Source organism: Chlorocebus sabaeus, chromosome 15 (genome assembly GCF_047675955.1).
Source record: "Chlorocebus sabaeus isolate Y175 chromosome 15, mChlSab1.0.hap1, whole genome shotgun sequence".
Lineage (NCBI taxonomy): Eukaryota > Metazoa > Chordata > Mammalia > Primates > Cercopithecidae > Chlorocebus > Chlorocebus sabaeus.
The window spans coordinates 7,124,947-7,137,216 of NC_132918.1; the positions used below are offsets into that span (position 1 = coordinate 7,124,947).

Consider the following 12,270-nt stretch of genomic DNA (forward strand, 5'->3'; position numbering starts at 1 on the left):
TAGAGTTAGGTGGTGTGAGTATCAGAAGTCCTGCTCATGTGGCATTTTTGTATTCTCTGGCTCTGCTTGGTCCTGATTTTTAACCATTTCTATACTATGATGGATTGCTGCTGGATTTGTCTGACATTATGACTTGGTAGATCTAAAATGCCAGTTCATTATGGGCAGCAAAACTTACATAGCCATTTGGCAGGCACTTAGTCTCTATAAAGGCTCAGTAGCGGCCAGGGCTGCTTTGCAAAAAAAGAATGTAGTTTATGCCATAGAAGATGGGGTCTTGCTCCAAAATATAAAGGACCTTTCTACTCTGGTTTTGTATTGGCATTTTCCAGAGACCTTATACCTGTGTTTACTATGGATCAATATATTCACCATGGATACAGGTAGTGCCATGGACTCTGTTGATTATATAGTTTGAAGAGTAAGGCAGCTTGCAGTGCTGCCTGGATTTGCTGTTGAGCCTTCTTTTTGCTCTGAACGCCATTGAAACTGTGAGACTTCCAAGTTACCCCAAAAATAAACAGTAGTACTCCTCAGAGCAGTATATGGTGTCTCCAAAATCCAAAAGAGATGACTAAGCACTCTGTCTTTTTCTTAGTGGTGGGGAATGTGAGATGAATCAACTTATTTTTTGTTTCAGAGAGGTTATCTTAGACATGCTCCAAATTCTTGGAGAGGTTATCTTAGACATGCTCCAAATTCTTGGACTCTTAAACGCTTCATCAAATATGATAAAGCAAGTGTGGTAAGATGTTAATTATGAAATCTAGGTGTCAAAAGCAAGACTAAGCAAAAAGAACAAATCTGGAGGCATTACATTACCTGATTTCAAACTATACTATATGGTCATAGTCTCCGAAACAGCATGATCCTGGTATAAAAATAGGCACATAGACCAATGGAACAGAATAGAGAACCCAGAAATAAACTCAAATACTTACAGCCAACTGATCTTCGAAAAAGCAAACAGAAACATTAAGTAGGAAAAGGACACCCTATTCAACCAGTGGTGCTGGGAGCATTGGCAAGCCATATGTAGAAGAATGAAACCAGATCCTCATCTCTCACCTTATGCAAAAATCAACCAAGATGGATCAAAGACTGAAATCTAAGACCTGAAACCATAAAGATTCTAGAAGATAACATTGGAAAAACCCTTCTAGACACTGGCTTAGGTAAATATTTTATGACCAAGAACCCAAAAGCAAATGTAACAAAAACAAAGATAAATAGATGGGACTTAATTAAACTAAAAAGCTTCTGCACAGCAAAAGAAATAATCAGCAGAGTTAACCGGCAACCCACAGAGTGGGAGAAAATCTTCACAATCTATACATCTGACAAAGGACTAATATCTGGAATCTACAACAAACTCAAACAAATTAGCAAGCAAGAAACAAACAAACAAACAAACAATCCCATCAAAAAGAGGGCTAAGGACATGAATAAACAATTCCCAAAAGAAGATATACAAATGGCCAACAAGCAAATGCAAAAATGCTCAATACCACTAATTATCAGGGAAATGCAAATCAAAACCGCAATGTGATACCACCTCACTCCTTCAAGAATGGCTATAATCAAAAAAAAAAAAAAAAAAAAAAAAAAAAAATAGATGTAGGCCTGGATATGGTGGAAAGAACACTTTCACACTGTTGGCAGGAATGTAAACTAGTACAATCACTGTGGAAAACAGTGTGGAGATTCCCTAAAGAATTAAAAGTAGAACTACCATATGATCCAACAATCCCACTATTGGGTATCTACCTAGAGGAAAAGAAGCCATTATGTGAAAAAGATACTTGCACATGCATGTTAATAGCAGCACAATTTGCACTTGCAAAAGTATGTAACCAGCCCAAATGCCTGCCAATCAACAAGTGGATAAAGGAAATGTGGTATATCTGCGTGTGTGTGTGTGTGTATATATGTATGTGTGTGTGTATATATATGTGCGTGTGTGTGTGTATATATACACATACCATGTAATACTACTCGGCGATAAAAAGGAATGAAATAATGGCATTTGAAGCAACCTGGATGGAATTGGTGACTAGTATTCTAAGTGAAGTAACTCAGGAATGAAAAACCAAACATCATATGTTCTCATTCATATGTGGGAGCTAAGCTATCAGGATGCAAAAGCATAAGAATAATACATTGGACTTTGGGGACTCAGGGGAGAGGGTAGGGGGTGGCTAGGGATAAAAGACTACACACTGGGCACAGTGAACACTGCTCGGGTGATGGGTGCACCAAAATCTCAGAAATCAACACTAGAGAACTTATTCATGTAACCAAACACCACCTGTTCCCCAAAAATCTATTGAAATAAAAATTTAAAAATTTTTTAAAATTTAAATATTCTCAATAAAAATCTAGATGGTGAATACTCAGAAGTTCACTGTAAAACCATTTCAACTTTTCTGTATGTTTGAAATGTTTATAATAAAATAACAAGAAAAAACATTTGTTGATATGTCAGACCCCTAAATCTTTATAGGCTTTCTCTTCTACCTGTGCTATGCGTGTATCTAATTAGCACTAAATAATATTGCATTGTCTGGATGTACCACAGTTTATTTATCCATTCACCTATTGAAGGGTATCTTTATTGCTCCCAAGTTTTGACAATTATAAATAAGGCTGCTATAAACATTCATATGCAGGTTTTTGTGTGAGCATGAGTTTTCAGTTCCATTGGATAAATACCAAGAAACATGATTGCTGGATCAAACGGTTGCATCTAGTTTGCTATCTTAGCTAAGGTATGGGTTGAAATTATGGGAGCTTCCACTTGGTGCTTTTTACCATAATAACTCTTACTTAATAGGTCAGGGAACCAATGAAAGGCCTTTTAAAAGGCTAAATATATACACTTAGGAACTGAAAAAATTACCACAGGGTAAATACTCGAGCCCATTGGACTCAGCGTGAGATGGTCTTGAGCCAATTCCTTTAAAAGAGTAAATATACGCTGGGCGTGGTGGCTCACGCTTATAATCGCAGCACTTTGGGAGGGTGAGGCAGGTAGATCACCTGAGGATGAGAGTTCAAGACCAGCCTGACCAACATAGAGAAACCCTGTCTCTACTAAAAATGCAAATTAGCCAGGCATGGTGGCACATGCCTATAATCCCAGCTACTCAGGAGGCTGAGGCAGGAGAATCGCTTGAACCCGGGAGGTGGAGGTTGCGGTGAGATGGGATCAAGCCATTGAACTCCAGCCTGGGCAATGGGAGCAAAATTCTATCTCAAAAACAAAACAAAACAAAACAAAGTAAATATACACTATGGGAAAGAGAATACTGAGAACTTTCAAGTCCAGCTGGATAAAGAAACTAAGCTGTTTCTTGTACCAGGGGATCCAAGATGCCATCATGGCTCTGTGGAATGATTAACTTAAGGATTCCAGATGATAATTCAAGCTTCAGTTTTCTCCTTTAACTTGAAAGTATTTACACATATTTCATTGGGTTACAATAAGGATAAATGAGATAATTTTGGCATTTAACATGTTCTCAGTTCATGCTAGCTACAGTGTTAATGCTAGAGCTAATGTCACTTACGTTAAAAATAGATTTCTTAGAATTGTCTCCATAAAAGAAAATACTAACAAACGACAGAAGGAGGAGACACAGAAGGAAGGGGAGAATGGAAAGCAGGGGAAAACATAAAAAAGGTATAGGGAATAAAGAAAGAAAGAAAGATATAAAAACAACAACAAAAAAAATGATTTTAAAATGATAGAAAGAAAAGAAAGAAAGGGAGAGAAAGAGACTTCAGCTACCAGGGTGCTATGAGTAAAGGTATGAGACATGCCAGAGGCCATGTGAAAGCAAATGTTTTTCTGAATGTGCGATAAGACTGTTGCGTATTTCAACAACTCAGCACTGACTTTGGCTCAAGTAAAGCTGAAGGTTCAGGTCTAAAACCATAGTCACGAGAGTGACAACACCAGCATGGCAAACAGAAGCTTCTGACTCGCCCTCCACCCACAGGTGCACCAAATAAACATCTAGCCATGGATCAATTCCCTCTAAGAGAAAGTCAGAGACTAGTTGAGAGACTCCCATCCACTGAGCAACTAAGAAAACAACATAAAACAGGTAGGAGACGCCCAGGCGCACTTGGGCACAGACTGGGCACTATGCCATAAAATTGGCAAAAGGAGTCTCCAACACCTAGTTTCTCCCCATGGAGAAGAGTGTCTGGACTCACACAGAGGGCCTTGACCTCATGCTTCCCTGTTGTTTTACACACGGTGGGGATCAGACACACACGTGTCCCCCCAGGCTATAGGAAATAAAGTGGTGGTCTTATATAGATTTTCAGGCACCTCCAGGTATTTCATCTCCCAGGAGCAGTGCATAGAAGAGGCTTTAGAAAACCACAGCCCTCTGTTGCCTACTCTCACCATAAAACACTTTCAGTGGCTGCCAAGCAGGCAAGTGTCCTGGCTTCAAGCTAACTTGCATTGTGTAGTTAAAGAGACAGCCAATTATTAACTCACCACCAGTCTGGAAGGAGTTTGCACCCATACTAAGCACCTCAACTTTTACCACATCCACCTAAAAGACTGTGTGATTAATCTCATGACTCTTGGAGCAGAGGGGACTAGCATGCACATATCTCCCTAGATAGCAAGAGAAAAATAGTGTCTTTAAACATGCATGCAAGCACTATCAGGGACTTCATCCCTCTGGAGTGGTGCAGAGAAGCAGCCTAAAAAGTGCAGCTAACTCCCTGTTTCTCCACCAGAAGGGGTTTAGGACACACACTGAGAGCACCAAATTTTTAAAACTTCCTATTGAAGGGCTCCATCCTAAACCTAATAGCACTGGGAACAGAAGGAAATAAACATATGTGAGTCTTCCCTGATCCCAGAACAAAAAGGTGATTTTAAATGGGCATCCAAATACTTCCAGGGGCTACAACCTCTTGGGGCAGTGCAGGAAAGAAGCAGGCACATGGAGCTCTCCCTTTCTCTTCATAAGGGGATTACCACACCCACACTTAGTGACTACTTGACAGCTTGGCCTCTAATAAACTTGCATCAGGGAGCCCGTGAGGCAAGCAAACAGTACCTCTCCATTAGCTGAAACCAGAGGTTGGCACTTATCTCCCTGGCTTGCCACAGAGATAAATTCAGGCCTCTCCAGTCTTTCTGGGAGGAGTTTGGCCAGGCATCATGTGCCACAACTTCCATAGCTCCCACCCAAGGGACTGTTTCTTTAACAACCTTGCTTTGGAAGATCAGAGGACTTTGCTATTTGAAGTAACCCAGGGCCATAGAAAACAAACAGGTGGATGTATGACAGGCCTACTCCCAGAAGTTATCTCTCCAGAATCAGAAGGTGCAACCTGAACATGAGGCAAGGCATTTGCCACAGCTTTTCTCCTGGACAAGTCTAGAGAGAGTGGGATATAGACACCTGAACCCAGCCTCACTGTGAGACAGAAAGATTTGGAACTCACACCCAATCCCCCAAGCTTTCCAGCTACATCTAAAGAGTCTGACTTCCCTCTAACTCATCTTGGGATACTGACAAGACATCATACATCCTAAATTTTAGGGGGCTGTATTAGTCCATTTTCACATTGCTGATAAAGGCATACCCTGGGCAATTTCCAAAAAAAAAAAAAAAAAGGGGTTTATTGGGCTTACAGTTCCATGTGACTGGGGAGGTCTCGCAATCATGGTGGAAGGTAAAAGGCATATCTCACATGGTGGCAGACAAAAGAAGAGGGCTCGTTCAAGGAAACTCTCATTTTTATATAACCATCAGATCTTGTGAGACTTATTCACTATCACGAGAACAGCACAGGAAAGACCTGCCCCAATGATTCAATTACCTCTCACCGGATCCTTCCCACAACATGTGGAAATTCAAGATGAGATTTGTGTGGGGACACAGTCAAACCATATCATTCCACCCCGACCCCCCCAAATCTCATGTCCTCACATTTCACAACCAATCATGCCTTCGTAACAGTCCCCCAAAGTCTTAACTCATTTCAGCATTAACTCAAAAGTCCACAGTCCAAAGTCGCATCTGAGACAAGGCAAGTCCCTGTTACCTACAAGCCTGGAAAATCAAAAGCAAGTTAGTTACTTCCTAGATATAATGGGGGTACGGGTACAGGTACAGGCATTGGGCAAATATAGTCATTCCAAATGGGAGAAACTGGCCAAAGTAAAAGGGTTACAGGTTCCATGAAAGTCCAGAATCCAGCAGGGGAGTCAGATCTTAAAGCTCCAAAATGATATCCTTTCACTGCATGTCTTACATCCAGGCCACACTGATGCAAGAGGTTCCCATGGTCTTGGGCACTCTGCTTCTGTGGCTTTGCGGGGTACAGCCTCCTTCCCGATTGCCTTAACAAGCTGGCGTTGAGTGTCTGTGGCTTTTCCAGGTGCATGGTGCAAGCTGTCAGTGGATCTACTATTCTGGGGTCTGGAGGACGTGGCCCTCTTCTCAGAGCTCCACTAGCTGGTGCCCCAGTAGGGACTCTGTGTAGGCCTTCCCTTCTGCATTGTCCTAGCAGAGTTTCTCCATGAGAGCCCTTCCCCTGCAGCAAACTTCTGCCTGGGCATCCAGGCGTTTCCATACATATTCTGAAAGCTAAGTGGAGGTTCCCAAACCCTAGTTCTTAACTTCTGTGCACTCACAGGCTCAACACCATGTGGAAGCTGCCAAGGTTTAGGGCTTGCACCCTCTGAAGCCATGGCCCAAGCTCTACATTTGCCCCTTTCAGCCATGGGTGGAGTAGCTGGGATGCAGGGCACCTAGTCGCTATGCTGCACATAACATGGGGACCCTGGGCCCAGCTCAGGAAACCACTTTTTCCTCCAAGGTCTCTGGGCCTGTGATGGGAGGGGTTTCCATGAAGACCTCTGACATGCCCTGGAGAAATTTTCCCCATTGTCATTGTGATTAACATTCAGTTCCTCGTTATTTATGCAAATTTCTGCAGCCAGCTAATATTTCTCCTCAGAAAACGGATTTTCTTTTCTACGGCATTGTCAGGCTGCATATTTTCCAAACTTTTATGCCCTGTTTCCCTTTTAAAACAGAACACCTTTAACAGCACCAAGTCACATCTTGAATGCTTTGCTACTTAGAAATTTCTTCTGCCAGATACCCTAAATCATCTCTCTGAAGTTCAAAGTTCCACAAATCCCTAGGGCAGGGGCAAAATGCTGCCAGTCTCTTTGCTAAAACATAACAAGAGTCACCTTTGTTCCAGTTCCCAACAAGTTCCTCATCTCCCTCTGAGACCAACTCAGCCTGGATTTCATTGTCCATATCATTATCAGTATTTTGGTCAAAGCCATTCAACAAGTCTCTTGGGAGTTCCAAACTTTCCCACATTTTCCTGTCTTCTTCTGAGCCCTCCAAACTGTTCCAGCCTCTGCCTGTTACTCAGTTCCAAAGTCGCTTCCACATTTTCAGGTGGAAATGCATTTTCAGCATCTTTTCAACTGTGCCCCAATCCTGGTACCATTTTACTGTATTAGTCCATTTTCACACTGCTGATAAAGACATACCTGAAACTGGACAATTTACAAGAGAAAGAGATTTATTGGACTTACAGTTTCATGTGGCTGGTGAGACCTCACAAGCATGCCAGAAAGTGAAAGGCACATCTCACTTGGCAGCAGACAAGAGAAGAGAGCTTGTGTAGGGTAACTCCCATTTTTATATAACCATCAGATCTCATGAGACTTATTCACTATCATGAGAACAGCATGGGAAAAGACTGCCCCAGTGATTCAATTACCTCCCACCAGGTCCCTCCCAGAACACATGGAATTCAGGATGAGATTTGGGTGGCGACACAGCCAAACCATATCAAGGACCATCAAAAACAGAGATAGCAATCTGGACAAACACAAGGATTAAAGAGGCATCTTAAAATCTCTGGCTGGATTAATTGGTGAAAACCTTCTCCATACAAGCTTAGTCTAACAAGATGGAGAGGTAGGTGTCTTATCCAATGTACAGAAACCAACACAGAGAATTAAGTAAAATGAAGAAATAGGGGAATATATTCCAAACTATAGAACAAGATAAATTTTCAAATACTGACCCAAATGTAGTGGAGTTTTGTGATTTACCTGACAGGATATTGAAAATAATGATCATAAAGATGCTCATAGAGATCAAGACAGCAATACAAGAACAAAGATTTTCAACAAAGAGAAAGTATAAGAAAGTACTAAACAGAAATGAAAGATCTGAAGAACGCTATAACTGAACTGAGAAATTCAATGGAGGGGTTCAATGGTAGTAGTAGACTAGGTTAAGCAGAAGAAAGGATTGGTGAACTTGAAAACAGATTACTAGACATCATCCAATCTGAGGAGCAGAAAAGAAAAATGAAGAAGAGTGAGGATAGCTTAAAGTGACTTATCAAACACCATCAAGAAGAACAACTTATGCATCATTGGTGTGCCAGAAGTAGAAGAAAGAGAGAAAGGAACAGAAATATATTCAAAGAAATAATGGCAGAAAACTTCCTAAGTCTAGAAAATAAATTAGAAAGATAGATTGAAAAACCTTGTAAGGATACTGAATAAGACAACTCCAAAGAGATCCACACCGTGACATACCATAGTCAAATTGTCAACAGTTAAAGCCAAAGAGACGGTGCGGAAAGCAGCAAGAATAAAAGCAAATTGTGACATATAAAGGAACCCCCATAAATCTATCAGTGAACTTCTCAGCACAAACCTTGCAAACCAGAATGGAATTGAATAAAATATATTCAAAATCCTAAAAGAAAAAGACTGGTAGTTAAGAATACTATATTCAGGCAATCTTGTCTTTCAAAAACAAAAGAGTGATAAAAACTTTCTCAGACAAAATCTGAGAGAATTTATTATGCCAGATCTGCATTACAAAAAAATGCTAAAGGAAGTTCTTTAAGCTGAAGGAAGAGGATGCTAATTAGTATCATAAAGTCATATGAAAGTATAAAACTCACTGGTAAAAGTAAGTATGTTGTCAAATACAAAACACTCTAATACTATAATGGTGGTGGGTAAATTGATTATATCTGTACTATAAAGGTCAAAAGGCAACATTATTTTTAAAAGGCTATGATAATTACCTATGGAATATATTATAGGAAGATGTACAGTGTGAAATCAAAAACATAAAACATGAGAAGCAGGGAAGTAAAAGTGGTGAGTTTGTGTATACAATCAAAATCAAGCTGTTCTAAGCATAAATAAATCTGTTATAAGATGTTTTATGTAAGCCTCAGGGAAACCACAAAGCAAAAGCTTATAATAGATACACAAAAGATAAAAAGAAAAGAACCAAAGGATACCACTATAGAAAGCCATCAAACCACAAGGAAGAAAGCAAGAGAGGGAGAAGCGAACAAAAGATTTACAAAACAACTAGAAAACAATTAACAAATTGAAAAGAATAAGTTCATACCTATGAATAATAAATAATAATGTACATGGATTAAATTCTCCAGTTAAGTGTAGAGTAATTGAATGGAGGCTGGGCGTGGTGGCTCATGCCTGTAATTCCAGCACTTTGGGAGGCCAAGGCAGGCAGATCACTTGAGGCCAGGAGTTCGAGACCAGCCTGGCCAACATGGTGAAACCCCATCTCTACTAAAAATACAAAAATCAGCTGGGTGTGGTGGTGGGTGCCTGTAGTCGCAGCTACTTGGGAGGCTGAGGCAGGAGAATCGCTTGAACCCAGGAGGTGGAGGTTGTAGAGAGCTGAGATGGTGCCACTGCACTCCAGCCTGGGCGACAGAGTGTGACTCCGTCTCAAAAAAAAAGAAAAAAAAAAAAAGAAAAAAAGGCGTAGAGTAATTGAATGGATTAAAAAAAGAAAAAAACAAAAAAAACACCCAAATATATACTGCTTACAAGAGGCTCTACCTTACCTGTAAGGACACACACAGATTGAAAATGAAGAGAGATCGATCAAAGATGGTGACTATCGAACAGGAAAACACCCCTACTTCTAATCCCGCGACTACAGAAGAGGAGAAAACAGAATCTATTCAGGAGGTTGCTAACCTGGAACACTGTATTAAACATCCTCTACAGAACAGATGGGCCCTCTGGTTTTCTTAAAATGATAAAAGCAAAACTTGGCAAGCAAACCTGTGACTGATCTCTGAGTTTGATACTGTTGAAGACTTTGGGCTCTGTACAACCATATCCAGTTGTCTCATAATTTAATGGCTGGCTGTGACTACTCACTTTTTAAGGGTGGTATTGAGCCTATGTGGGAACATGAGAAAAACAAACTGGGAGGATGATGGCTAATTACACGGAACAAATAGCAGGGATGAAGTGACCTCGATCACTTTTGGCTAGAGACACTGCTGTGCCTTATTGGAGAATATTTTGATGACTACAGTAATGATGTATGTGGCGCTGTTATTAACATTAGAGCTAAAGGTGATAATATAGCAGTATGGACTACTGAATGTGATAACAGAAAAACTGTTACACATATAGGGAGGGTATACAAGAAAAGGTTAGGGCTTCCTCCAAAGATAGTGATTGGTTGTCAGTCCCAGGCAGACAGAGCTACTAAGAGCCACTCCACCACTAAAAATAGGTTGTTGTTTAAGTAGACACCTTCTGAGTATTCTCATAGGAGACCGTGTCAAGCAGTCGAGATTTGGGAGCCGAACCAAAGCCTCTTCAAAAAGCAGAGTGGATTGCATTTAAATTTGACTTCCATCTAAATGTTGCTAAGATATAAGAGAAGTCTCATTCGCCTTTGTCTTGTACTTGGGTGTTCTTTTTTTTTTTTTTGACTAGCGTGTCCACTATCCCAATCAAAGAATTACAGTACACATCCCCAGAATCCATAAATGTGTTCCTGGCCCACTCTGTAATAGTTCAGTAGAATTACCATTAATTACATATACATTTTACCTATCCACAATATTCAAAAAACAACTTGGCATTTTTATACTTTACACACAAAAAAAATACTGTTGATGTTCTATTGTATGCAGGAGCATATTTTGCTGGTTTGAAAGATTATGATGCATATAGTTTTCTAGCAATTTTCTTTGTTTCTTTTCATAGCATTGTCTTTGCTATACTCTTGCTGATGGCTACTAGATTATAACTTATTTGTTTTTCTACTTGATAACATTAGTGATTCTGATTTCAGTTTTTCATTTGTTTTGCTTTTGTTCTTTTCCTCATGTAACATTGGTGAAGGATACAGGAATACGACACAAAGGTGGAATAAACATTAGTTTTGTGCGAAAAATAAAAGAAAATGAAGAGATAGAAAAATACATTCTATGCAAATAAAACCCCTCCAAAAAAGGCGGAGTAGCTATACTTACATAAAATGAATTTTAAGTCAAAAATTGTAAAAAGAGATAAAGATGGTTATTATATATGGTAAAGGGAGCAATTCAGCAAGGTGATACAACAATTGTAAATATCTATGCATCCAACACTGAACACCTAAATATTTAGAGCAAATATTAATAGATCTAAAGGAAGAGATAGACTGCCAATACAATAATAATAGGGAGTGTCACCACCTCACTTACAGCAAACAACATATCATTCAGACGGAAAATAAAAATATAACATTAGAGTGAAACTACACTCTAGACCAAGTGGCCCTGACATTTACAGAATATCTCATCCAATAGCTGCAGAATATGCATTTTCTCATCAGCACGTGAAACATTGTTATGACACAAAATAAGGCTTAGAAAAGTTTTTAAAAATTCAAATAATAACAGTTATATTTTCTGATCACAGTAGAGCAAAACTAAACGTCAATAACAAAAGGAATTTTGGAAACTATACAAATACATGGAAAGTAAACAACATGCTTGGAAATGACCAATGGGTCAATCAAAAAATTAATAAAGAAATTTAAAAACATTTTGAAACAAATGAAAATGGAAACAGAATATACAAATACCTATAGGATACAGCAAAAGTAGCCCTAGGAGGGAAGTTTACAGCAATAAACAAATACATACAAAATAGAAATATTTCAAATAAACAGCCTAATGATTTCCATTTCCTCAAGAATGGAAAAGCAAAAACAAATCAAATGAAAAATTATTAGAAGAAAAGAAACATGAAGATCAGAGCAGAAGTAAATGAAACGGAGATAAAAATACAAAAGATAAATGAACTCAATAGTTGTTTTTTGAAAAGATAAGCAAAATCACTAAACTTTTAGCTAGAAAGTGAGAATAATGGAGAGAAGATTCAAATGAATAAAATCAGAGATGATA

At 39.3% G+C, this 12,270-nt stretch overlaps 1 pseudogene; it reads left to right on the forward strand.

Annotated features, from left to right (window-relative positions):
- The first annotated feature begins 9,943 nt into the window (after positions 1-9,943).
- Positions 9,944-10,666, forward strand: LOC103221177 (eukaryotic translation initiation factor 4E pseudogene; annotated as a pseudogene).
- Positions 10,667-12,270: the final 1,604 nt, after the last annotated feature.